At 43.7% G+C, this 10,039-nt stretch overlaps 1 pseudogene; it reads right to left on the reverse strand.

The window, feature by feature from the left end:
* Positions 1-4,442: 4,442 nt before the first annotated feature.
* On the reverse strand, positions 4,443-6,961 carry LOC149324873 (kunitz-like toxin PcKuz1 pseudogene; annotated as a pseudogene).
* Between the last annotated feature and the right edge of the window lie 3,078 nt (positions 6,962-10,039).

The following is a 10,039-nucleotide window of genomic DNA, read 5'->3' on the forward strand; positions in this document are numbered from 1 at the left end:
TGATTCGTGTGGGAACATGAGCAAGAGACACCTTTTCTGGAAGCTAAAGAAAGCCATAGGTTGGCATGGGTATTTACCCATTTCAATCCGACTGTAGCCCTCGAGCAGAAGTGTGACACTTTATAACACAGGATTCGCGCCGTGCTATTCCACACCTATGGCAAGGTGAACAACTCCATAGCCTCTCTTTCGCGAACTTTAACGAAGGCAGAAGGGAATTCTCGGGATTCCGTTCTCGTTTAAGGAAATTGTTTATTTGCACCGATCAGTCGGCTTATATAGCATGTCCGCTAGAGAATTCCGTTCCGTTAAGCGGCAAAAAATTAGGACGACTTCGGTGACAAAAACGCGGTGCTTTGCGAATCTCGAGCTGCAATCCTCTTGCAGTGGCATGGGATAGAACAAATTTAGGATCTGGGCTTTCATTTCTTCAAAGCCATACGCTTTGTTTTGACATACTATGGAGTAACATTGCCCAAAATCGACATATACAGAACACGATTACCGGCTCTCGTAGTGTAGTGCTTTAAACCAGTGCATCCCGACGGTATGGATGCCGAACAGTAGGCAGCAAATTCAGGCACCCAAAAAACTGTATAAACACTCTGAAATCAGCAAAATTCAATTCATTGAACGCCTAATTTTCTTCCCTGATAACTACAAATAGGAAAAAGATTTGTGACGTTATAAACAGCTCCAACGATGGAACACTCCTCCTGGTTGACGTATCTGGCAAACAGGTCCCTGATTATTTATGTGCTACCTAGCTGAATAACACCTTTTCTCTCGTTCTCCAGTCTCAGAACCACTCAATACCCGCTTTTCCCTCAAGATCACTTTTTCTCGATGGACCCCATTGCATTTGATCCAGCCGGAATCAGAGCCATCATTAGTAAACTGAAACGATCACCGTCATGTGGTGTCGATGGAGTCACATGAAAGCTCCTTCAGAACACTACTGAGTACTGCTCTATTTCATTAAGCTTCATTTTTACCAAATAACTTAATGAGAGCTGTTTGCCGAAAGACTGAAAAACAAGGTAAGTTCTTCCTCTTTACAAATCTGGCCTCTCACACATACCATATAATTAACGCCCCATTCCTTTGACATAAATAGCGTGTATGGTTTATAGGGGTTTAATGTCCCAAAAGCAACTCATGCTATGGGAGACGCCATAGTGGAGGGCTCCGGAAATATCGACCACCTGGGGTTCTTTAACGGGCACTGACATCGCACAATACCATGAAAATTACTTTAGCACATAATCTTCCTTAACCTCGTTAACTTTCACAAATCAAACCAATTCCCCCCCCCCCCCCCCCCACCAGCATGGATTCCGCAAATTATACTCATGCGAAACACAGCTACTTATGTTCACCAATAATCTAAATTCATTTCTAGACTCAGGGTTCGTTACTGATTTTACGTTTCTAGATTTTTCCAAGGCATTCGATAAGATTAATCGTCCAATTCTTACACTGAAACTCAATCGCCTTAACATCGATTCTTTAGTACATTCTTTACACACCCAGTACATCACAGCTAACAAGAAAGACTCCCTTCAAGGGCGCTTTCAATCAGGAGTGCCTCAGTTATTCGTCTCGGCTCCGTTGCTTTTTCTTATTTTTACTAATCACTTGCCCAGCTGTGTTTTTAGTTCTATATTTATTTTCGCTGATGACTGTGTAGTCTACCGCATAATAACTAATGCTTCTGATTTTACTTTACTCCAGACTGGGTTAAGTAATATGATATAAATACCAGCGCAAATCAGCGGGACACACGACAAAGAACGAGGACACACAAGCGCTGACTTCCAACTGGCCCGCACTCTTACCCTACTGTAAGTAATATCGCTTCTTGGTGTTCCCTTTGGCAGATGGGGCTGAAGGCTTCGAAATGCAAAACAATGCGAATTTCTCGCAGTCAGTCATCCTGTCCCAGCCACTCTATTAATTATTCTCCACTTGACGCCGTTTCAGTTTATAAGTACAGCGGAGTCCATATTACGAATAACTTTTGCTGGAAGATTCATATTAACTACATAACATCAAAATCAAATCGCGTGCTTGGGTATCTAAAACGGAGCTTTTCACTAGCCCCATATTCACTGAAAAAAAAAAACAATTATATACTGCTTTTGTCCGACCCAGTCTCGAGTGCACTTTATCCTTCTGTGACCCCGGCCATGGATCACTAAATAAACACCTCGGAGAGTGTACAAAATTGCCGTGCTCATTTTATCCTCATTAATTACCCCAGCACGGCAAGCGTCCCATGTTTCTGAACGTCTCCACCATCGCTGTAAAGTTCCCATACCTCGCCATGAAAACACCATAAAAGCACATTCATTTCTACCAAGAACAGCCCATGACTGCAACCACCTATCTGCTGCCCTGGTACCTATTACCGACAACCATCGTTTTCGCCTTTTACTTTATAAGTTACTAACTTCCTTACTACTAAGTTAATGAAATCTTTTTTTTCAGTTATTACTCTCTTTTGGCGTTTATCATGCTGTGTGTGACTGCGCCTTTAATTGTTTGACAGGTTGGTGTGAAATCGTCGACCTTTATACGCTGCGTTCTGTTCAAACCAGTATACTGCGTATTTGCAACCTACAAGTCTGTTTTGGATAACTATGTGCCGTTTTTTCTTGTTTTTTCGTTCTTGTTCTTGTTGTTGCTTTTACTTTTTTTATTAGTATCTTGCCTTTATCTTTTTCTCTCCTTCAGTGAAATTGCAGAGCACCCATATTTCTGCCTCTCCCCTCTACAATGCTTTTCTAAGCCCTGGGGACAAAGTAAATAAATAGATATATGAATAAAAATGAGACACCCCAAAGATCAAGAGATAGAACTTTCGATTTCTATAGACCAGATTCTTTTACCCTCGCACGCAGGCTGCAGGCGCGCTCCTACTCTCTACACCAGTCGCCATATATCGGAGCGCGCGGCCCGATGGGCTGCGGGTCGCGCCGGCGCCGCGCGTAGAACGCGTGTTAACGTGTTCGCTTCTGTCGCTGTTTCGCTCAATCACCTAACGTGTTTGTGAGTGCTTGCACTATTCACATTTCCCCTCATTCAGACTGTACTGCGGTTATCTTGCGCGCAGTTACTCTTTAACGTGACATCCGAGAGTAGTCGACCAGGTAGGGTACGGACTGGAAACCGGTACTCATAAGCCCATTTCTACGCTGGCGTGCCGTTTGTTGCAGTATTTTACGTGCGCTATCATATATGATAATTTTATGCATAAGAATGTAGATTTGCTGATTTGACTCAATGGTGTACCGTATAGCAACCGGATAGGCGAGCTGCAGACTGAAGGTTGTCGGCACACGAAGCGCGTGTTTTCGACCACCAGAACGTTTTCCGCATCCTATAGCGCTGAGCTTGCTCTTGTTTCTATTAAACCCATTTCATGCACAGGATTGTAAGCACGACCGGTACCAATTTCAGTTGCTCTTTCCGCACGCATGCAAGAGGGTGTAAAGGGTTTATCCTAGCATCTTTCTGCTATTGGTATTTACCTTAATCATAGGAAATATACATGTTTTTATTACATTCTCTGACTATTAGCCAAACGGCTACGCAACGCTGTCACACGCGGGGAGAGCTTCCGAATAAAATAAACGCGACTTCGGACCACAGAATTCGTCAAAGCTGGCTTCTCTGCCAATATCTATTCAAGTTTTGATAAATTAAGCGAAAGTACGTTTTTATGCACCAGGTTGCATAAACCATGACAAAAATTTGTTTTATGTTGGCGCTGCGACTCAGTTGAGCTCACAGCGGTAATTTGTTGATAAACTGGCGCACCACGCACGCGACAAGAAATCCCCGTTTGTGGGGTGTGCTCTATGGCCGGCAGAAAGGATTAAGAGTACATGGGAATGGAACTGCATGCTAGCCGCACACCTTATGCTTGATATTGAACAAAAAGTTTTATTTGCGATGGAGCACCAAGACGGCAGCGATATAAGCACGAGCGCATTCTAAGCGCCGGCATAATTAACTTGAATGTCAAACTAAATATCATTAAAAGGCATCAGTGTTCACCCATTGACAACGTAAATACTTCCTGCAACACAGCCACGGAGCTGAAGTATGCTGGACAAAGTTTTTTTAGCGCCCGAGACGCAGCTATATGCAGGCGCGGCCGCACATCTACCGCAGGCCCGCAGTCTGCGAAGAAACGTCCGCACCGCGGCGCGCCAGTCGGCGGAAAATGGCCACGCCGGGGAGTGGCTCTGGATTCTGGTCTATACTCCCTACCTTACATCGCGTATATGGATGCCGGCTTTTTAGTGGTAGCACTTTTACATGACGAAAGAACCAAAACTTTCATTCAAGCCATTTTGTTTTTGTTTTTTTTTTCACAACGCTGTTTGCCTCTCTGCTCAATGCGAAACACAGAAGAGGATTCTAACATGTCATGATCAACCAAGGCATCTTCTTTGGCAGTCTTCGAATGTTGCGAAATTGTTGCAGTTCGCGCAGCATCCGCCCCACTTGAACTGTTCGCACTTCCTGGTCACAGGGTTGAAATACCATCTCAGCACAATTCCCTTGCATGGTCCAATTTTTTGCGGCTGTCTGCAACCTGCACAGAGAATCCCCCATCAGCATTGATGCCAAAACAGTTAGCTGACTATCCCTTTGGTACCTCCAAAAAGTGCATTAAATGCTGTCTACATACAGTGTCCTCAGCTGAACGTCGATGAAGATGAATTTCAATAAATTATTTTAACACCAACTGTACCTTCCCGCCAAGCGCGCACTACATACGGAGAGCTTTAAATGCACTCAGATCATGGAAGATAACGAGGACAATTATTGTCGGATCTTCTTCCAAGCAAGCGGCGTATTTTTTCACCAAAATCCCCAGAAAGAAAAGAAGAATGTGAAAGCATTGGCAGCACGGAACCGTTGAAACAATGAAATAAAAAGCTGAATTGAGTAAGTCAAACAGTTCACAATAGTCATTTCTGCAAATCAAGCTCCTTTCATAATCTACGCAGCTTCTTTATTGTCTTAATAATGCACTTTCCGTAGCCATAGAAGCCCCCTTTGAGGAATACTCAAAAAACTGAAATCATCTTATTGCTGTGACTTGCTACTGCTTAGTCTGTGCAATGATATAATGCCCTTCAGGTGAGGTTTAAAACTTGATGTCGACATCTTATTTCTAAGTCTTCCGTGATGACTTCAGTTAGTCAAGAAGGTTAACATAATCCTTATAGATGAAAATGTTGTTTGTAAGAAATAAAAATGAAACGCGAAACAAATGCAGTAAAGGCTAACTGCAAAAGTTTTGTTGAAGTTACGAAGTAAAAGGCATCATTAGTCTCCGAGGTTTAGTTCAGTCAAGATTCCTCCGTAGCGTTTATTTTGTGCGCTCGATAAAGTTTTCTTTTCAAGCTGTGGCGCGTAATCACAGCATTGAGAAGCTTATGTTGGCAGCGCAAACATTAATCCGGTTTTTCGTAGCTACCTAAGGCTCGAAAAGAAATGCCGCCCTGAGTGACATGGCGTACTCAGGTTCGTTACATTGCCACCTGGATCTTCTTTAGTTACAGAATAAAAAATGGCACTATTTTTTGTATGATACATAAGACCAATATATCTAATATATAACATTTTTTCCTGGCCTCTTTTATGTACACGTAACTGTGAAGTGCCACTAGATTTCGTCTTTTGGTGTACGTGGACAGCGCGGCAGGCTTGAAATCTGGGCAGTACTGGACAGCATCTTTAATCTTGTATAATCAACAAAATCTATAAACACACTGAATAGTGTTGAAAGATTGTAAAATTAAAGCACATACCATCATTTGGATAGACGCATGGCGGGGGAGGAGGTGGATCTGAAAGAGAAATTGCTTTAAAAAGGCCAACTTTCTTAAGCAACTTTGTAGCATAGTCACACATTTCGCCCCACCCTCTATATAAAAACAAAAAGGCGCTCAAAATTCAGGATATTTCATAAACGCGGTCGGGATAGTCCAAAATCCTTCTAGTGTTTGTAAATTGTGGCGAGAATGTTGCCCCTGAGGACTGCGTATAGTATTTCATTATGTCAGCGTTAATGACAATTTCGGGCGGTTATCTATAGGGATACCCAGGGGCCCGTGAGTAATGGCTGTGCTATAAAACTTGCACACCACTCCTTCTCGCGCGAATAAACTAGCTGTGCTACATCTTTTTTATATATGCTTTCTGGCGCATATATTACATACGCACTTTATTATCAACCATCTACTTTACCACCTGTGCAGTATTTAAGGTTGTGTTCATGCTGTTTTTGATCCATAATTCTTCTTTTCACTTGCAACTTTCCGAAAGGTTACAAATCTTTGCTGATGGTTTGTTTAGGGTTGCATTACGAAAGAACATTGTTTTCCTTAAACACTTCACAATAGAGCAAGCTAAAAACGAGGACTACTTTGATGAAGCTGAGTGATTATTTTCCTTTTCCATAACCAGTTTTGCTGTTCTTATCTCGTCAGTAGACCCACCGTGCTGCACTGACCGCCGCCACTCGTCTACGAAAGCTCCTAAAAATATGATTTTAGCCTTCACATCAGCAGCTTTCTGTTCTTCTGAGCCATGTTGTTCATACCCACGTTTCAATGTTATTGGCAGTTCCTGTCGACAAATCATACCGGCTATCCCAAGCTTAAACACAATTGTGTTCTGTTTCCATCGAAGGTTCACCTGCCATCTTGTCATCAGAAGAAACAATTTTTCACTTTCCAGAAAGATAATCTAAACTTATAATCAGCATTAACAAGCTCTTCAATGCTCACAATTACAAACCTTTTTGGTCTGCTGCCTACGTCTGATTCGTCTGCGAATAAAGCAGCTATGGCAATAAAATCTTACCACAGTTTTGTTGGCCACATGAAAAGGCGGCGAGAAAAACCGCCACGATGGCTGAAACAAATACTGTCTTCATGGTTTCTGATGAAATCATTCAACACGGCAACGGAAGGGATGCTCTTATAGTGCTCAGCGGGTATCATCGTAAAAAATAGCATATGTATCAATATACAACAAAAAAATTCCTCCATCTGTGATATATTCCTACTGGTGTTTGGCACGCGCAGATGTTTTTTTCTGTCTTAGTTTCTTGATTGCCTAGTGACACGTGTAGCCAGTATATTTTTCTGGCATGCAGCTAAATTTATAATAGAGCGGATAAAATGCACGTGGTATCTTCAACTTTGGAGTAAAGTCGGGAGATTATTTTTATAGGAAAGTTCCTGCTTTTCAAACGGCAGGATAGCAGTAGGAATATTTCAAAGTCCTTTCGGGTATTTTTCGTGTTTTAGCTATTTTTGTTTTAATATCTGCACGTGGAAGTGATATTAATTGCACGCAGAACGAATATCGCATGTTTCCATAAAAGCCTTGCACTAGGATTCACGTGAAGTTTTCGCGGCTTTCGTTGCAGGCTCTCCACACATTTCAAAAGAAACGCGGAGAAGCTTAATGACGCTTGCTTGTCTGTGTGGTTGTGCTTGAAATGCGATTTCGCTATGGCCCGCCCAGTGGTTCACAAACAGACGTCGGATAGCGAGTGCTAGAACAGACTTTTTCAATATAATAAACGGTGTATCCGCTCCTAACACGGTCAATTGCTGGTCTGTATAGTTATCTGGCGCTAAATTGAAGAAGCTGAAAATTTATGCATTTGATTTAAGCACAAATGCCTTCCAGGTTAACTCGTGTCACTTGTTTTAATTCCACCAGCGTGCCACATTGCAAAGGCGTCAGTCGTTTGTTCTCAAGCGTTAACTCGAACTTTTGAACTGGCACTTGGTCTCTGAAACCAAGGGCTGATCAAATGAAATATCCATAATTACTTTAAATATTTATTCCCCAGTTCTATCTAAACATATTAAACACTGACCATAATGACTCCCAAAAAGACTCACAGCTGGAAACAACCTCGTACTACAGGGCGGTCTGTCCTCATAAAAATTTTGGTTACCTATAGCTAGGACACCTATTAAACTACGATCTTGCTTTCCCCCTTGTTCAGAATAAGGAATTTATTCAAGTGTATGCCTCAAAAATGCGCTTTAAAGACCCATTACATCATGAAAGCAATTTCAGAAAAAATGTAACATACTTTTTGACTTCATAAAAAATGCATTTAGTACTGTGCTGTTAAAAGTTACCATAATGTGCAAATTTAGTTCCTGGCGACAAACTAAATCTGCTGAAGTTTTGCGCCAATAAGTGGAACGAAAAGTGTGGGGCACCTGAGCTTTGCGTTAAGGGTATGACGCCATAGCATTAATAAGTTAATGTCCATATATGTGGAATGCGTCATTCTATAACTTTACATTCATAGGTCCCTGGGGGCCGCCATACCAATTCTTACTCAATGGTGCAGCGATTAAAGAAAGCTCTGCTTCCCTGCGGTGGCAGGTGGCGCCACCGGTGCGTCTTGTGCGACGCAAGTAGCTCTCCCCGAGGAACCTCTCGCCATCTGTCATTAATTTAAATGCCACCTGTCTGGCTTCTTATTTTTCTCACAATCCGGTGGGCAGGTTGTGACTTCGTGACGTGACCTATGTAGCCCACCTGGGTTGCTTTCTCGGGAATAGCGGCCTAAGCCACAAAATGTGTTCGCTCACAACGCCGCCGAAGACGACAATGACGCCATATTTTTTGCAGTACGACAGCCTTAACTGCCCCGTAGTGGGTATGTGCCATTTTATTTGAGGCCAAACAGCCAACCAACAAAATAACACTATCGCGTTAAAAAAAAGGCACTGCAAATTTACGACTTTAGCTGTGCGGACGCCCTTAAGAAGTGCAACATCAACTACAGCGCAGTATACCATGTTATGCGGTTGTGATGAGTGTCGCGCTCGTTGGCAGCCAATCACCTGTCATTCAGTACAGCCAGAGAGGTTAAAATTCGGAGGAGGCACTTAGCTGCGCCTGAAGGGTATACGATGCGATAGCGTTATTGGATTAATGCCCATATATGCGGAATTGCCCATTCTCTAGACCAACTTCCTACTTTTTTTATTTATTAATACTTCCGGTGTTTTTCGCTCACGGCCAGCGCCTTCGACGCCGCGTGAACGTGATGCTGCTGATGCTACGTACGGTGAAACAGACAAGCGGAGTGGCAAACCTTGTAGAACAGATGTCAGGCCCCCTGCCCAAACGCGCGGGACTCAGGTTGCAGCTGTAGTTCGTCGGCACATCGTTCTCGACAAACGCGATGCCACGAACGCCAGCTTAGCTTCCGCGCCGAACAAACGGGCAGCAAGCAGCAAGGTTCGTGGTGCCTTCGATGTGCGCTGCGCTGTTCGCCGCACACTGCGTGATTCTTGCGTCCCCGCACGGCGCCACTGCGCCCGAACGAGACGAGCGGGAGGCGCTGCCGTCGCGCGCTATCTGTTGGGGCAGTTGAGTAGATTGCGAAGAGGAGGAGGACGGAGTGGTTTTATGGACGCTGCCTGATGGCGGTACGTGCGCGCCAAGTGAAGAGTAGTGGAAAAGTACTTTGCTACTCGCTAACTGCAACTTCTGAAATTTCCATGCTCATAATTAGTGATATACACCACAGTACGTGTCTCTATTGCACCCTTCTAAGACAACTCCGCATTCACTAGACGCCCATTTGTTCATTCCAAACCATCGATATATATATCATTTCTGTACATAACCATGTAGAATAAATACCATGAAAGAAAGAAAGAGCTGCCGTGGCGGAGTGGTTAACGTGCACGGCTCGCTCTCCGGTGGCCCTGGTGCGATTCCCCGACTACACCGATTGCCTACTCTGTTTTATTTATTAATGCTTCTGGTATTTTTCGCTCACGGCCAACGCCGCCGACGCTGACGACGAGACCGGCTTTCTTGCGACACGGGGCCCTTAACGACATCACTTTAAAACGACGCAGCGCTGCCAACGTGTGATGGTCGCAGCACCCGTATACCATACATTGCGCAGCAAAATTTTCGCAGCTGCAGCTGCGCATTTCCAAATGCGCAGCATATGAGCGAG

The sequence above is a fragment of the Amblyomma mixtum genome, unplaced genomic scaffold, assembly GCF_055824585.1.
Source record: "Amblyomma mixtum isolate Tamu unplaced genomic scaffold, ASM5582458v1 scaffold_13, whole genome shotgun sequence".
NCBI lineage: Eukaryota > Metazoa > Arthropoda > Arachnida > Ixodida > Ixodidae > Amblyomma > Amblyomma mixtum.